The 17003-nt window shown below is 48.5% G+C and overlaps 1 protein-coding gene across 1 annotated transcript in view; it reads left to right on the top strand.

Annotated features, from left to right (window-relative positions):
- IGDCC3 (immunoglobulin superfamily DCC subclass member 3) overlaps positions 1-17003 on the top strand; it is a 233753-nt gene that overhangs the window by 149000 nt on the left and 67750 nt on the right. The window lies entirely within an intron of this gene.

Below are 17003 nucleotides of genomic sequence, written 5' to 3'. Positions count from 1 at the left end.
GGGTACACGGGCAGAAGTGGTGTGGTCAGTGGAGGCCTAGTGGAAGGAGTGACCGCAGACAGGCATCGAAGGCCTAAAATAATAACACATGGCTGTAGGCAATTTTAAATTGGTTCCAGGGGTACACGGGCAGCAGTGGTGTGGTCAGTGGAGGCCTAGTGGAAGGAGTGACCGCAGACAGGCATCGAAGGCCTAAAATAATAACACATGGCTGTAGGCAATTTTAAATTGGTTCCAGGGGTACACGGGCAGCAGTGGTGTGGTCAGTGGAGGCCTAGTGGAAGGAGTCACCGCAGACAGGCATCGAAGGCCTAAAATAATAACACATGGCTGTAGGCAATTTTAAATTGGTTACAGGGGTACACGGGCAGCAGTGGTGTGGTCAGTGGAGGCCTAGTGGAAGGAGTGACCACAGACAGGCATCGAAGGCCTAACATAACAAAAATGTCAATACAATGGTATTGTCAGTGGCAGGCATTGAAGGATGTCAGCGCATAGACTAAACATTGGTGGAGCTGTGAGATAATTTTGCAAGTGGTAGAGCACTGTTTGAGCTGGGGTGGGGGGAAACTGTCTTGTGGCCGGCGGTACAGGCCCAGGGCCCCTCATATTACAACGGTGTGTCTGACGTTGGGTGCGCACCACCACCGCCAGAGACACTTTATTGTACTAGGAGGGACCCAGTGGCAGTGCCGTCGACCAAAAGCGGGCTCACCCACCTCTTCAGACAAACTGCACTCTCACGGGTGCTGTCGCCAAGTGTCGATACCACGGCCCCGTGTGGGGAGTTTGGCCATTTAGTGAGGTGTAAACATGTCGTATGCTGGACAATCAGGTGCAGAAAATTACGAGATTGGAAAAGGCATTCAGAATAGTCCACAGGCAAGACCTTTTCATAGGAAAGCTAGGTGTCAGCCGGGCAAGGTGGGGCAAAAGATTTCGAAATCCAGTTGTGGTTCATTTTAATGAAGGTTAGATCATCTACATTTTGGGTAGCCAGACGAGTCCTTTTTTCTGTTAGTATTGAACCTGCAGCACTGAATACTCTTTCTGATAGGACACTAGCTGCCGGGCAAGCAAGCTCCTGCAATGCATATTCTGCCAATTCTGGCCAGGTGTCTAATTTTGATGCCCAGTAATCAAATGGGAATGACGGTTGAGGGAGAACATCGATAAGGGATGAAAAATAGTTTGTAACCATACTGGACAAATGTTGTCTCCTGTCACTTTGAATTGATGCTGCAGTACCTGTCCTGTCTGCGGTCATAGCAAAATCACTCCACAACCTGGTCAGAAAACCCCTCTGGCCAACGCCACTTCTGATTTCTGCCCCTCTAACTCCTCTGGTCTGCTGGCCCCTGCAGCTCGTGTGAGAACGATCACGGGCGCTGTGTGCAGGGAATGCCAGAAGCAAACGGTCAACAAGAGTTGATTGTTTGGTTGCTAATATTAGTTCCAAGTTCTCATGTGGCATTATATTTTGCAATTTGCCTTTATAGCGAGGATCAAGGAGGCAGGCCAACCAGTAATCGTCATCATTCATCATTTTAGTTATGCGTGTGTCCCTTTTGAGGATACGTAAGGCATAATCCGCCATGTGGGCCAAAGTTCCAGTTCTCAAATCTGCGGTTGTGCTTGGTTGAGGGGCAGTTTCAGGCAAATCCACGTCACTTGTGTCCCCCAAAAAACCAGAACCCGGCCTTGCCGCGCCACCAATTTCCAGTGGCCCCGGAAAAGCTTCCTCATTAAAAATATAATCATCCCCATCATCCTCCTCGTCCTCCTCCTCCTCTTCGCCCGCTACCTCGTCCTGTACACTGCCCTGGCCAGACAATGGCTGACTGTCATCAAGGCTTTCCTCTTCCTCAGCTGCAGACGCCTGATCCTTTATGTGCATCAAACTTTGCATCAGCAGACGCATTAGGGGGATGCTCATGCTTATTATGGCGTTGTCTGCACTAACCAGCCGTGTGCATTCCTCAAAACACTGAAGGACTTGGCACATGTCTTGAATCTTCGACCACTGCACACCTGACAACTCCATGTCTGCCATCCTACTGCCTGCCCGTGTATGTGTATCCTCCCACAAAAACATAACAGCCCGCCTCTGTTCACACAGTCTCTGAAGCATGTGCAGTGTTGAGTTCCACCTTGTTGCAACGTCTATGATTAGGCGATGCTGGGGAAGGTTCAAAGAACGCTGATAGGTCTGCATACGGCTGGAGTGTAAGGGCGAACGGCGGATATGTGAGCAAAGTCCACGCACTTTGAGGAGCAGGTCGGATAACCCCGGATAACTTTTCAGGAAGCACTGCACCACCAGGTTTAAGGTGTGAGCCAGGCAAGGAATGTGTTTCAGTTGGGAAAGGGAGATGGCAGCCATGAAATTCCTTCCGTTATCACTCACTACCTTGCCTGCCTCAAGATCTACAGTGCCCAGCCACGACTGCGTTTCTTTCTGCAAGAACTCGGACAGAACTTCCGCGGTGTGTCTGTTGTCGCCCAAACACTTCATAGCCAATACAGCCTGCTGACGTTTGCCAGTAGCTGCCCCATAATGGGAGACCTGGTGTGCAACAGTGGCAGCTGCGGATGGAGTGGTTGTGCGACTGCGGTCTGTGGACGAGCTCTCGCTTCTGCAGGAGGACGAAGAGGAGGAGGAGGGGGTGCGAACGGCTACAGCCAATTGTTTCCTAGACCGTGGGCTAGGCAGAACTGTCCCAAACTTGCTGTCCCCTGTGGACCCTGCATCCACCACATTTACCCAGTGTGCCGTGATGGACACGTAACGTCCCTGGCCATGCCTACTGGTCCATGCATCTGTTGTCAGGTGCACCTTTGTGCTCACAGATTGCCTGAGTGCATGGACGATGCGCTCTTTAACATGCTGGTGGAGGGCTGGGATGGCTTTTCTGGAAAAAAAGTGTCGACTGGGTAGCTCGTAGCGTGGTACAGCGTAGTCCATCAGGGCTTTGAAAGCTTCGCTTTCAACTAACCGGTAGGGCATCATCTCTAACGAGATTAGTCTAGCTATGTGTGCGTTCAAACCCTGTGTACGCGGATGCGAGGCTAAGTAATTCCTTTTTCTAACCATAGTCTCATGTAGGGTGAGCTGGACTGGAGAGCTGGAGATCGTGGAACTAGCGGGGGTGCCGGTGGACATGGCAGACTGAGAGACGGTGGGAGATGGTATTGTTGCCACCGGTGCCCTAGATGCAGTGTTTCCTACTACGAAACTGGTGATTCCCTGACCCTGACTGCTTTGGCCTGGCAAAGAAACCTGCACAGATACTGCAGGTGGTGCGGAAAATGGTGGCCCTACACTGCCGGAAGGGATGTTGCGTTGCTGACTAGCTTCATTGGCCGAGGGTGCTACAACCTTAAGGGACGTTTGGTAGTTAGTCCAGGCTTGCAAATGCATGGTGGTTAAATGTCTATGCATGCAACTTGTATTGAGACTTTTCAGATTCTGTCCTCTGCTTAAGGTAGTTGAACATTTTTGACAGATGACTTTGCGCTGATCAATTGGATGTTGTTTAAAAAAATGCCAGACTGCACTCTTTCTAGCATCGAATACCTTTTCAGGCATTGCAGACTGAGCTTTAACCGGATGGCCACGCTGTCCTCCAACAGGTTTTGGCTTTGCCACGCGTTTTGGGCAAGATACGGGCCCGGCAGATGGAACCTGTTGCGATGTTGATGCCTGCTGCGGCCCCTCCTCCTCCGCTTCAGAACTGCTGCCGCCTGCACCCTGTTCCCTCAATGGCTGCCAATCGGGGTCAAGAACTGGGTCATCTATTACCTCTTCTTGTAGCTCGTGTGCAACTTCGTCTGTGTCACCGTGTCGGTCGGTGGTATAGCGTTCGTGATGGGGCAACATAGTCTCATCAGGGTCTGATTCTTGATCAGCACCCTGCGAGGGCAATGTTGTGGTCTGAGTCAAAGGACCAGCATAGTAGTCTGGCTGTGGCTGTGCATCAGTGCACTCCATGTCAGATTCAACTTGTAATGGGCATGGACTGTTAACTGCTTCACTTTCTAAGCCAGGGACGGTATGTGTAAAGAGCTCCATGGAGTAACCCGTTGTGTCGCCTGCTGCATTCTTCTCTGTTGTTGTTTTTGCTGAAGAGGACAAGGAAGCGACTTGTCCCTGACCGTGAACATCCACTAACGACGCGCTGCTTTGACATTTACCAGTTTCACGAGAGGAGGCAAAAGAGCTAGAGGCTGAGTCAGCAAGGTAAGCCAAAACTTGCTCTTGCTGCTCCGGCTTTAAAAGCGGTTTTCCTACTCCCAGAAAAGGGAGCGTTCGAGGCCTTGTGTAGCCAGACGACGAACCTGGCTCCACAGCTCCAGACTTAGGTGCAATATTTTTTTTCCCACGACCAGCTGATGCTCCACCACTACCACTACCCTCATTACCAGCTGACAATGAACGCCCCCGGCCACGACCTCTTCCACCATACTTCCTCATTGTTTTAAAAACGTAAACAAACTAACGGTATTTGTAGCTGTCACACAAATTACACGGTGAGCTATAACTTCAGTATGATTTAGCTACCCCTTTACAGGTGAGTGAGACCACAACGAAAATCAGGCACAATGTTACACACTCTGTTGTTGGTGGCAACAAATGAGAGAGATGCCACACACGCAGGACTGTCACTGAAGCACAAATGTAAATATTAATCTCCCACTGATTTGATTTTTTTTTTTTTTTAAGGGAGACTTTAGGAAAAAAAAATAATAGAATAAAATGATTTTTTCAGGAAGAATTTAGAAACCAAATAAAATAAAATGATTTTTTCAGGGAGAATTTAGAAAACAAATAAAACAAAAAAAGGCTTTCTATGGCCCACTGAGTGAGAGATGACGCACACAGGAGTCAGGAGTGGCACACAAGCCCAGAGGCCAATATTTATCTCCCACTGATTGATGTAGTGATTTTTTCAGGTAGATTTTGGAACCCAAATCAAGCTAAAAAAAATAATAGGCTTTCTATGGCCCACAATTGGAGAGAGAGAGAGAGATGGCACACCCAGGAGTCAAGACTGGCACACAAGCAGAAAGGGCAATATTAATCTCCCACTGATTTGTTTTTTTTTTTTTTTTTCAGGGAGACTTTAGGAAAAAAAAAATAGAATAAAATGATTTTTTCAGGAAGAATTTAGAAACCAAATAAAATAAAATGATTTTTTCAGGGAGAATTTAGAAAACAAAACAAAAAAAGGCTTTCTATGGCCCACTGAGTGAGAGATGACGCATACAGGAGTCAGGAGTGGCACACAAGCCCAGAGGTCAATATTTATCTCCCACTGATTGATGTAGTGATTTTTTCAGGTAGATTTTGGAACCCAAATCAAGCTAAAAAAATAATAGGCTTTCTATGGCCCACAATTGGAGAGAGAGAGAGAGAGATGGCACACCCAGGAGTCAAGACTGGCACACAAGCAGAAAGGGCAATATTAATCTCCCACTGATTTGTTTTTTTTTTGTTTTTTTTTCAGGGAGACTTTAGGAAAAAAAAAAATAGAATAAAATGATTTTTTCAGGAAGAATTTAGAAACCAAAGAAAATAAAATGATTTTTTTCAGGGAGAATTTAGAAAACAAATAAAACAAAAAAAGGCTTTCTATGGCCCACTGAGTGAGAGATGACGCACACAGGAGTCAGGAGTGGCACACAAGCCCAGAGGCCAATATTTATCTCCCACTGATTGATGTAGTGATTTTTTCAGGTAGATTTTGGAACCCAAATCAAGCTAAAAAATAATAGGCTTTCTATGGCCCACAATTGGAGAGAGAGAGAGAGATGGCACACCCAGGAGTCAAGACTGGCACACAAGCAGAAAGGGCAATATTAATCTCCCACTGATTTGTTTTTTTTTTGTTTTTTTTTCAGGGAGACTTTAGGAAAAAAAAAATAGAATAAAATGATTTTTTCAGGAAGAATTTAGAAACCAAATAAAATAAAATGATTTTTTCAGGGAGAATTTAGAAAACAAATAAAACAAAAAAAGGCTTTCTATGGCCCACTGAGTGAGAGATGACGCACACAGGAGTCAGGAGTGGCACACAAGCCCAGAGGCCAATATTTATCTCCCACTGATTGATGTAGTGATTTTTTCAGGTAGATTTTGGAACCCAAATCAAGCTAAAAAAATAATAGGCTTTCTATGGCCCACAATTGGAGAGAGAGAGAGAGAGATGGCACACCCAGGAGTCAAGACTGGCACACAAGCAGAAAGGGCAATATTAATCTCCCACTGATTTGTTTTTTTTTTTGTTTTTTTTTCAGGGAGACTTTAGGAAAAAAAAAATAGAATAAAATGATTTTTTCAGGAAGAATTTAGAAACCAAAGAAAATAAAATGATTTTTTCAGGGAGAATTTAGAAAACAAATAAAACAAAAAAAGGCTTTCTATGGCCCACTGAGTGAGAGATGACGCACACAGGAGTCAGGAGTGGCACACAAGCCCAGAGGCCAATATTTATCTCCCACTTTTTTTTTTTTGTTCCAGGGAAAATTTATAAACCCAATAAAAAAAATTATAAATAGGCTTTCTATGGCCCACTATTTGTGAGAGAGATGGCACGCTCAGGACTGGCACACAAGCCCAGAGGCCAAAATTAATCTCCCACTTTTTTTTTTTTTTCCAGGGAAAATTTATAAACCCATTAAAAAAAAATAAAAATAAATAGGCTTTCTATGGCCCACTATCTGAGAGAGAGAGATGGCACGCTTAGGACTGGCACACAAGCCCAAAGGCCAATATTAATCTCCCTTTTTTTTTAAGGGAGAATTTATAAAACCAAAAAAAAATAAATAAATAGGCTTTCTATGGCCCACTATTTGTGAGAGAGATGGCACGCTCAGGACTGGCACACAAGCCCAGAGGCCAATATTAATGTCCCACTTTTTTTTTTTTTTTCCAGGGAAAATTTATAAACCCATTAAAAAAATAAATAAAAATAAATAGGCTTTCTATGGCCCACTATCTGAGAGAGAGAGATGGCACGCTTAGGACTGGCACACAAGCCCAAAGGCCAATATTAATCTCCCTTTTTTTTAAGGGAGAATTTATAAAACCAAAAAAAAATAAATAAATAGGCTTTCTATGGCCCACTATTTGTGAGAGAGATGGCACGCTCAGGACTGGCACACAAGCCCAGAGGCCAATATTAATCTCCCACTTTTTTTTTTTTTTTCCAGGGAAAATTTATAAACCCATTAAAAAAAAATAAAAAAATAAATAGGCTTTCTATGGCCCACTATCTGAGAGAGAGATGGCACGCTTAGGACTGGCACACAAGCCCAAAGGCCAATATTAATCTCCCACTGATTGATTTATTGATTTTTTCAGGTAGAATTTAGAACCCAAATAAAGCAAAAAAAAAAAAAAATGGGCTTTCTATGGCCCACTGAGTGAGTGATGATGCACACAGGAGTCAGGAGTGGCACACAAGCCCTGAGGCCAATATTTTTCTCCCACTGATTGATGTAGTGATTTTTTCAGGTAGATTTTAGAACCAAAATCAAGCAAAAAAATAAATAGGCTTTCTATGGCCCACTGAGTGAGTGATGATGCACACAGGAGTCAAGAGTGGCACACAAGCCCTGAGGCCAATATTTTTCTCCCACTGATTGATGTAGTGATTTTTTCAGGTAGATTTTATAACCCAAATCAAGCAAAAAAATAAATAGGCTTTCTATGGCCCACTGAGTGAGAGATGACACAGACAGGGATGGCACTCTAGCAGAAATGTCAATCTTAATCTCCCACAAAAAAAAAAAAAAAAAACAGGGAGTGTCCTTCAATTACTATCTCCCTGCAGTAATCTCAGCCAGGTATGGCAGGCAGCAATAAGGAGTGGACTGATGCACAAATTAAATAAAAAGTGTGTACAAACCAAAAAGATAGCTGTGCAGAAAGGAAGGAACAAGAGGATTTGTGCTTTGAAAAAAGCAGTTGGTTTGCACAGCGGCGTACACACAGCAATGCAGCTATCAGGGAGCCTTCTAGGGCAGCCCAATGAGCTACAGCGCTGAGGGAAAAAAAAAAAAAAATGTAGCTTCCACTGTCCCTGCACACCGAAGGTGGTGTTGGGCAGTGGAAATCGCTACAGCACAAGCGGTTTGGTGGTTAATGGACCCTGCCTAACGCTATCCCTGCTTCTGACGAAGCGGCAGCAACCTCTCCCTAAGCTCAGATCAGCAGCAGTAACATGGCGGTCGGCGGGAACGCCCCTTTATAGCCCCTGTGACGCCGCAGACAGCAAGCCAATCACTGCAATGCCCTTCTCTAAGATGGTGGGGACCAGGACCTATGTCATCACGCTGCCCACACTCTGCGTTTACCTTCATTGGCTGAGAAATGGCGCTTTTCGCGTCATTGAAACGCGACTTTGGCGCGAAAGTCGCGTACCGCATGGCCGACCCCGCACAGGGGTCGGATCGGGTTTCATGAAACCCGACTTTGCCAAAAGTCGGCGACTTTTGAAAATGAACGACCCGTTTCACTCAACCCTAGTAGTGAATATAATGTCATGCATTATGGTGATGATGATGTCTAGTGTGGATTGTGATTTGGTGTATTGTAATGTTTTGCTCTGGGCTGTTAGGGAGCCGAGTTCTGCCCAGCAACAGACAGTGAGTAGAGTAAGACGTAGTTAAGTATTGGGACTAGCACAGGGAGCGGGGCTATGAGCAGGATCAGAGAAGCCTTCCTGGTGGGGACTCAGACAGGGCCTGACTAGAGCTAGATGTTTGATCTGAGTGCTCAGCAAGGCTGCATGCAATGGGTGTTCTGTGACAAGAGAGAAAGGAGATCGGGACAGAGATAGCATGATCCTGAGGAACAGATCAAGACAGAGAGAGCGTTAGAAATGCAGAGAGGACAGTGCCAGCTCAGAGAACTGATCAGAGAGAAGAGTGACCAAGTGAGAAGGGTCTGGAGAAGGTACGTCTAGCAGCTTGGCCCCAAGTAGCTTATAGCTCTTAAAAGTAACAGGCCAGGACAGAATAGAATGCGAGATGAAGTGAGTGCTCTAGGCAGAAGTTCCCTAAGCATCAAAGAACTTGAATCTGAGTCCGGCCATATTGGCAAACTCTCTCCTCTATGAGGAGAATAAGATGTGGAACCGAGGGAAGAGGAAATTACTTTTGCAGACTGTACTATGGTGTTAAGCTGGGTGGTGGTGAATGAAAAAAAACAGTGGAGGCATGAATTTATGAGGCCGAGGAAGTAACGAGATTGTGTATTGAGATGTTGTGTATTTATTAAAAAAAGTGCGAGCAGTTGTGTACCCACTATCCTGTGTACATAGTTACCATGCAATGGCTGTTTAGTAAAGCTTAGTTTGTTAAGAACTGGTGGTCTCCTTTCATGAACTGGTTAACAACTGATCCTGACAAACCAGTGTTATCGGTTACATGAGGTCTGCATGGGTGTAGCTCCCTCATAACACAAGTTCATACACACAACCAGGACACCCACCATCATGTAACGTGTCAGGAGACAACAGACAAGTACCTTGTCCACGATTACTGCCCCGCACCATGATACACTTTCATAGAGAATACATGAACGCTTAGGCAAAGGTGAACGTTCTTGAGCATGCAGGAATCAGGAGATCGAGCTGTCAGCTCTATCCAATGTGTATGGACAGCTTTACACCTGAATGGAGTAGGGGCACTATTCCCTCTACGTTGTGCTCTATGATACCTTTAAAATGTTAAACCCTACATGACCCTGGTATTGTCGAAGGAGTAGACTTTGCCGTTACGACACCCCCACCCATTCTATCCCCACCCGTGGCCCCCCAACTATCATTCTAAACCCAATAAAAACACAACCAGTGTAATTCTTTTGGAATGATCTAGGCCACAGTAGCCTTTTTTATTAAAACATATAACAATAATACATTAATAACAATAAATAACATTTTAAAGGCTAGAAGGAGTCCTAGGAGCCCCAAGAATCTGGTGATTGACAAGCCATACCGTGAACATCCATAACACCAACTTTACCCCCAGCCGTTCAAAACCCTGGCTCGGGAGCACCAAAAACCCAAACGAGGGTTCACTGTTCACGGTAAAAATCCCTGGAGATCCAGCCACCCCTGCCGGAACTCCCCAACCACCATTCACCAGATTCAAAAATATACCAACACTAAAACAGAGGACCCATATGCCAAAATGGATCCCCAAATCCAATTTTTACCAACTCCCAGGGCTCCCCCCAGCCGCCACGGCCACAATGACCCACAAGAAACAACAACCCTCCCATTTAACGACCAACTTAATAAAACCCTCTCCCTCCACTTTTTTTTTTTTTTTTAATAAAATGAAAATAACAATAGGGCGGGAGGGCGGGACTGCTCACGATCCTCCGAGAGCGGGAAGTGACTGCCCCCACCCCAAAACTCCCATAAGCCCCCGGGCTAGCTCCACCCCCTCCTGATTCAAATTATCTACCCCTCTCCCCCCCATTGTCATGCAGGCCTTCGCCTACGCCGTGGGGGGGAGGGGCACGGCTCGCTTCGGCCCTTCCTTGACCCTGGTATTGTCGAAGGAGTAGACTTTGCCGTTACGACACCCCCACCCATTCTATCCCCACCCGTGGCCCCCCAACTATCATTCTAAACCCAATAAAAACACAACCACTGTAATTCTTTTGGAATGATCTAGGCCACAGTAGCCTTTTTTATTAAAACATATAACAATAATACATTAATAACAATAAATAACATTTTAAAGGCTAGAAGGAGTCCTAGGAGCCCCAAGAATCTGGTGATTGACAAGCCATACCGTGAACATCCATAACACCAACTTTACCCCCAGCCGTTCAAAACCCTGGCTCGGGAGCACCAAAAACCCAAACGAGGGTTCACTGTTCACGGTAAAAATCCCTGGAGATCCAGCCACCCCTGCCGGAACTCCCCAACCACCATTCACCAGATTCAAAAATATACCACCACTAAAACAGAGGACCCATATGCCAAAATGGATCCCCAAATCCAATTTTTACCAACTCCCAGGACTCCCCCCAGCCGCCACAACGAAAGGCCCTTTGAACCCCTCAAAGGCCCGAGACCCCACCACTCCGAAAAAATAAGGCCCGTTCAATGCCCTCCTGAATAGCGAGGGCTCACAAGTCCATTCCTACCGCATTCAAATGGACCCCATCCGCCAACCAAAAGGCCTCTTCCCCTTTCTCCAGCTCAAAATGGCACACCGCCACGCCCCCGTTCCTGGCCACGAAACTGGACACCGCCCGATTAACTTTTATCCGGGCTTTATTCAACTTGTCCAGTGACCTCATATTCCTCCACCGTTTCCTCGGCACGATTTCAGACCAAACAATGGTCAAACCGGGATACAGGACCCACAAACGCAGACAGTCCTACTTAATGTCTTTAATCAATTCCCTAAATGGACGGGCCCCCAAGTCATTCCCCCCGACGTGCAACACTAAAATATCCGGAGCCCTGTCCAACCGGGCTCCGTCATTAATTTCCTTTAGAACTCTGCGCCATACCAACCCCCGAAAACCCAACCACCGGATTACCGCCTTCTCACGATCGAAACCCAATTGTCTCCCCTCGCTCCGCACGTCGGCGCACTGCGCTCCCCAATAAACGTAAGAATGGCCGAATATCCACACCAACAAAGGCGAGGGACCTGAAAAAACACAAAGCAGAAACTCAAGATCAACACATACCAACAGCCAAACCGTCCCCGCCTCCCAAAGAGCCCTTCAACTTTTACGGGCGCACATAGCTCCGATATCTATCGGAACGCCACCTCCCAATGCGCTGAATTGCCGGAGCCCCCAGGCCTCCCAACGCTGCTTCCGTCGCTGCCCCAATCCTAAAAGAGTGGGGCGCGAAACCACCCACATCCAAACCCAGCAACTCGATTGCCTTTCTAAAAATCACCGTAAACTGATACCGGGACAACAAGGAACCATCCATATGGCATAATAACGACCGGTCACGACAAGGCCCCAAATCCCAAAAATTTTTTAAACAGGTAACCGGGCACATAACCGACCCTGGCACCAAACCCAACACGATCCTGCTCCCCTTACCTTCCTGATCCGCCTTGGACTGCCGCAGCCACAACTCGACTCTGCCCGCCAATAACAGCACGTCCCGAGCCAACAAACCTCCCACAACCTTCTTGCTAGGCGAAACCAACTCGCCCACCCGTAACGCCCCGAAAAAGGCTAAAGAAAACGCTAGGCGAAATAAGCGCACCTCAAAACCCGACACGCAGACCGACTCCAAGACCCCACCCAGTCTTTCCAACAAACCGAAAGACACTGGACGCCTGGTATCCATGCGCCGCGGCCCCCGCCGGAAACCCTTAACCGCTTGCTTCACCAGAAAATTTTTTGTTAAATCCAATTGACCACGCAATTTAAAACCGAAAGCCAAAGCTGACATAAGCCGTGACACTTTAGCCGGAGACCAACCCGCAGCAGCTCCCCGACTCAACCAAGACAACAACACTCCCGCTTGCTCCTGCTCACCCGACCTACACCCAGCAGCCCCCAACACTTCCATCCACTCCACCCAAATAGCCTGGTAAGCCTCCCACGTTCTGGGAGCCAACGACGACTTGATCAACGCCTCCGCGTCTCGGACGCCACAAGCCAAAGCTCCGCTGGGCATTCCAACCCAACGACCTCCGCCTCCGGAGCCAGCGACCGAAAACGTTCGAACTGTGAACGAGAAAGAGCGTCAGCAATGGAATTATGAGCACCAAGCACATGCGTCGCAGTCACCTGTGCGTTCAAACTCAAACATGACAAGACCAGCTGTCTCAACACCCGCACAACCGGAGGCGATGAAGCCGACAGATTGTTTATCGCACAAACCACTCCCATGTTGTCGCAGTAAAAACGAACATGCCTGTTCTGAAAAGCCTGCTGCCACAAATGTACCGCCACCAAGATAGGAAAAATTTCCAAAAGTGCGATATTCCGAACCAAGCCAGAAGAAATCCAAGATGGCGGCCATGTTGCCGCACACCATTGTCCCTTAAAATACGCCCCGAAGCCTGACCCCCCGGCTGCATCCGTAAACAACTCCAATGACTCGTTATCCAAGACTCCCTCCTGTAACAACGAACGGCCGTTGTAACTCTGCAAAAACTCGCTCCACACCGCCAAATCCTCTTTATGATCAGCTGACAACCGTACAAAATGATGAGGAGCCCTCACTCCTGCTGTAGCCATGGCCAATCGCCTCGAAAAAACCCTGCCCATAGGCATAACTCGACAAGCGAAATTAAGCTTTCCGAGGAGCGATTGCAAATCCCTTAACGTTAACTTCCGCAAACGACAAGCACGTGCTCGGGCCTTCCGTTTTGCCCGGAGCCAACGGAACTCCGAAGCGATGCGCCACCCATTCAATTGCTCTCAAAAGCGTCTTACAACAGTCAGACCCCGCCGGGCCGACGCACAAAAAATCATCCAGATAATGAATGACAGAATCACACCCCGAAACATCACGAACCACCCACTCCAAAAAGGAACTAAAAGCCTCAAATAATGCGCAAGATAGCGAACACCCCATAGGCAAACACCTGTCAACAAAAAAGTGATCCTCCCAAAAACAACCCAGCAGCCGAACACTATCTGGATGAACAGGCAACAACCGAAAAGCGGATTCTATATCTGTCTTAGCCAACAAGGCCCCTTTTCCGGATTTCTGAACCCATTCTACCGCCGTGTCAAATGACGCGTAAACCACGGAGCACAACCCCGGGTCAATCCCGTCATTAACTGACATACCCCTGGGATAAGACAGATGCTGAATCAAACGAAATTTCCCTGCCTCTTTCTTAGGCACGACCCCCAACGGGGAAACCACCAAATCCACAAAACGCGGTGACTCGAAAGGGCCCGCCATCCGACCCATCGCAACCTCCTTCCGCAACTTCTCGGAAACCACCTCGGCATGCAATAAAGCCGACCGCAAATTCTTCCTAACACAGGGAATAACATAAGAAGGGGCCGGGATTACAAAACCCTCCTGAAAACCTGCTAACAATAACTCCGCTTTTTCCCTATCTGAATATCTACTTAGATAAGGGACCATCTTTTCCCACATCACCGGTGTCATCCCCTTGGGTATTACCGCTTCCTGACTTACCTCTACCCTTTTTGAAACATTTTGCGGCGCCATGTGTGTAGCCGCTACAGTGTGAACACAAGTGTTTATACTTGCAGTTAGCCCCGAATCTACACTGGCCTTCGTTAAACTGCCAACAGACCCCCAATTTTTGACCCCCTGTTTGACTTCCTGAACTAGAGGCGCTCGCGGTACTGGACTGAAAACCCTGGCCGGAACCTCCGGCCCCCCCGTGAAAGGGGTTGCCGAACTTGTACTGCGCCATAACCCGCAACCATAACCCAATATCTTTTTGATCCCGGCGAATTGCTGGCCGAACTGCCTTCCTCTGTCTGAACTGCTCATCATACCTGAGCCACGCCTGACCACCATAAACCCGATGAGCCTCGCTTATGGAATCCAAATAACAGAACAGACCCGAGCAATTCTCAGGCGCCTTTTCTCCAATCACACTAGCCAGAATGACAAAAGCCTGCAGCCAATTACCAAACGTCTCAGGAATCAGGCGCCATCGCCGCTTTTCCTCGTCCTCCTTCTTACCCTCCTCCTTTTTCTTTTTATCCAAATTAAATTTCTCTAGCGGAAGTAACGAGAATATCTCCACATATTCGTCTTTTGCAATCTTTTCTCTAACTTCCTTTTTTAGATGCGCCCCCAACGGGCCCTCAAAACACACATAAACTTCGCCATGGGCCCTATCATCTAAATGCACCCTACACTCTTTTTCCTTCTCCGTCTGCACTGAAACCGATATCGGCGCCGGAGCCGCTACTGGCGCCACCACCGCCCCAAAAGCCCCCACCTGCGGGCTCAACCAAGCCCCTAAATGCCGCTGCGCAGACAAACCTTGCTCCAACCTAGATAACAAATCCTGCACACTACCCAAAAGCTCACGCACCCCAGCTGAACTTGCATCACCCGCAACCCTCTCAACACCACCAACCCCCTGACTGCCCAAAACAGCAGGCGACGCCAAATTAGGTAAACACAGACCTGACACAGACGCATACTCACCGGGCTGCAAGGGATCTGTGGGCCCCCCAGCCGGAGTGCTGGCATTCAGACGTCCCCGACTCGCTGTGTCCGCGAAGGATCCACCCGAATCCGCCCGGCCCTGCCTTCCAGTAAGGTCCACTTGTGTGCCCTGTCCCGGTACAGGCATGGCAGCTAATGGATCCAGGCTCTGGCTTCCCGGGGAAAAAGGTGCATGCGTGGACGAGCTGGCAGCGCACCAGCTCCCATCCGTCCCAACACCGACCGCAGCGGCCATGAAGCTGTCTTGTCGCCCCGAAGCAGGAGAGGACCCTGCCACTGAAGGTGGGGCCAGCCCGGATACGTCCAGCTGCGGGCCGCCCGCCCCAACGTTGCTTGCCGGAACCGCCGTCCATCCAGATGCGGCCGAGGCAGGCCGCGCGGCAGGAGCCACACCGCCGCGGCCTCCCGCTCCAACAGGCCCCAGTCGTTGCCGTGCGCGTCGAGGCCCCGCCCCCACTGCACTACGAGGTGCAGGCCTCGAAACGGCCGATGAGCCCCGACCGGCAGGTGGATTCCTCCCAGGCCGGGGCCGCGCAGCCGCTGATCTTACCGGCGCCCGGCCTGGAGGGTCCCGGGAGGGGCTCCTGCGCCTTCGGGGGGCTCGAGGACCGGAGTCCGGGGACAGACGCTCGGGGGGCCGCGTCCTCCGAGAACGCCGCTCCAGCAGCGCCGCAGCGCCAGCCGACCCTGCGGCGCTCGACGATCCTGCAGCGCCGGACAGCCCTGCCGCCGACATAATGTGGGCCACCTGCTCCTGCAGCCACCCGGGAGGATGAAGCGCTGCCGCCGCCCTGAGGCCCTCGAGGATCGCGTCGGTGCCAGACATGTCAGGTATGTCTGCTCACGATCCTCCGAGAGCGGGAAGTGACTGCCCCCACCCCAAAACTCCCATAAGCCCCCGGGCTAGCTCCACCCCTCCTGATTCAAATGATCAACCCCTCTCCCCCCCATTGTCATGCAGGCCTTCGCCTACGCCGTGGGGGGGAGGGGCACGGCTCGCTTCGGCCCTTCCTGATGCATCATATACTGAAATCTGCACTATGAGCTGGAGTTCATTTCTGCAAACACTAATTTTTTTTATGTAATTTATAGTTAATCTATCAGAGAGTGGTTTCCTCATCTATCCCAAACGTATAAACACAAAGAGTAGCAAAGTTTTTAGAAGTACAAGTTGTACATTTAAGAATGACTAAACAATTCAACTTTTTAAAAACGTTTTATGCACTTACATTGCCTCCGGGCCGGCCGTTCCCGAGAACCACCAGCACGCTCCCAAAAGGTAGCTGATAAGTCTGCAGCTTGGAAGGCAGGAACACACAGCTTGTGCCTGAGCGAGAGCACAGAGAAGAGTACAGATTTAATAAAAAAAAGTATGACTTTCTTTTGAATCTGTACTCCGCACATCTCAGCGGTGTTTTGAGTGAAGCTATGGCCGGGGGACCACCACAGTGCAGGAAGACTACTGTACACAAGATGAGGTGCAAACAACAAAGGGTACATTTATTGGAAGGCAAGGAATGAAGTGGATGAGGAAGATGCAAACAGGGGTATGCAATGGCAAAATATAATTTACAAGGGTTATATTCTTTAGCTTGTCAGTAAAATAGCACGGTGCTCCAACTATTACAGACTCAATATATGTCACACAAGTAAATGTAAACAATAAACAAATAAGCCTAAGCCTATGCAGGCCTCACGACTGCTGTGTTCTGACTATTGAAGCCTACACTAGGCCCTGACATGTGCACAAAACGGAACAAACTCACGTTGATGTTGGGGACTCAGATCCAGTCCCGGGGTGCCCCCAACAGTCTAGTACGGTGGTGC

Source organism: Ranitomeya imitator, chromosome 4, assembly GCF_032444005.1.
Source record: "Ranitomeya imitator isolate aRanImi1 chromosome 4, aRanImi1.pri, whole genome shotgun sequence".
NCBI classification, from domain to species: domain Eukaryota; kingdom Metazoa; phylum Chordata; class Amphibia; order Anura; family Dendrobatidae; genus Ranitomeya; species Ranitomeya imitator.
The sequence above is the reverse complement of the archived record's forward strand: the minus strand, read 5'-3'. Positions and strand labels throughout refer to the sequence as shown.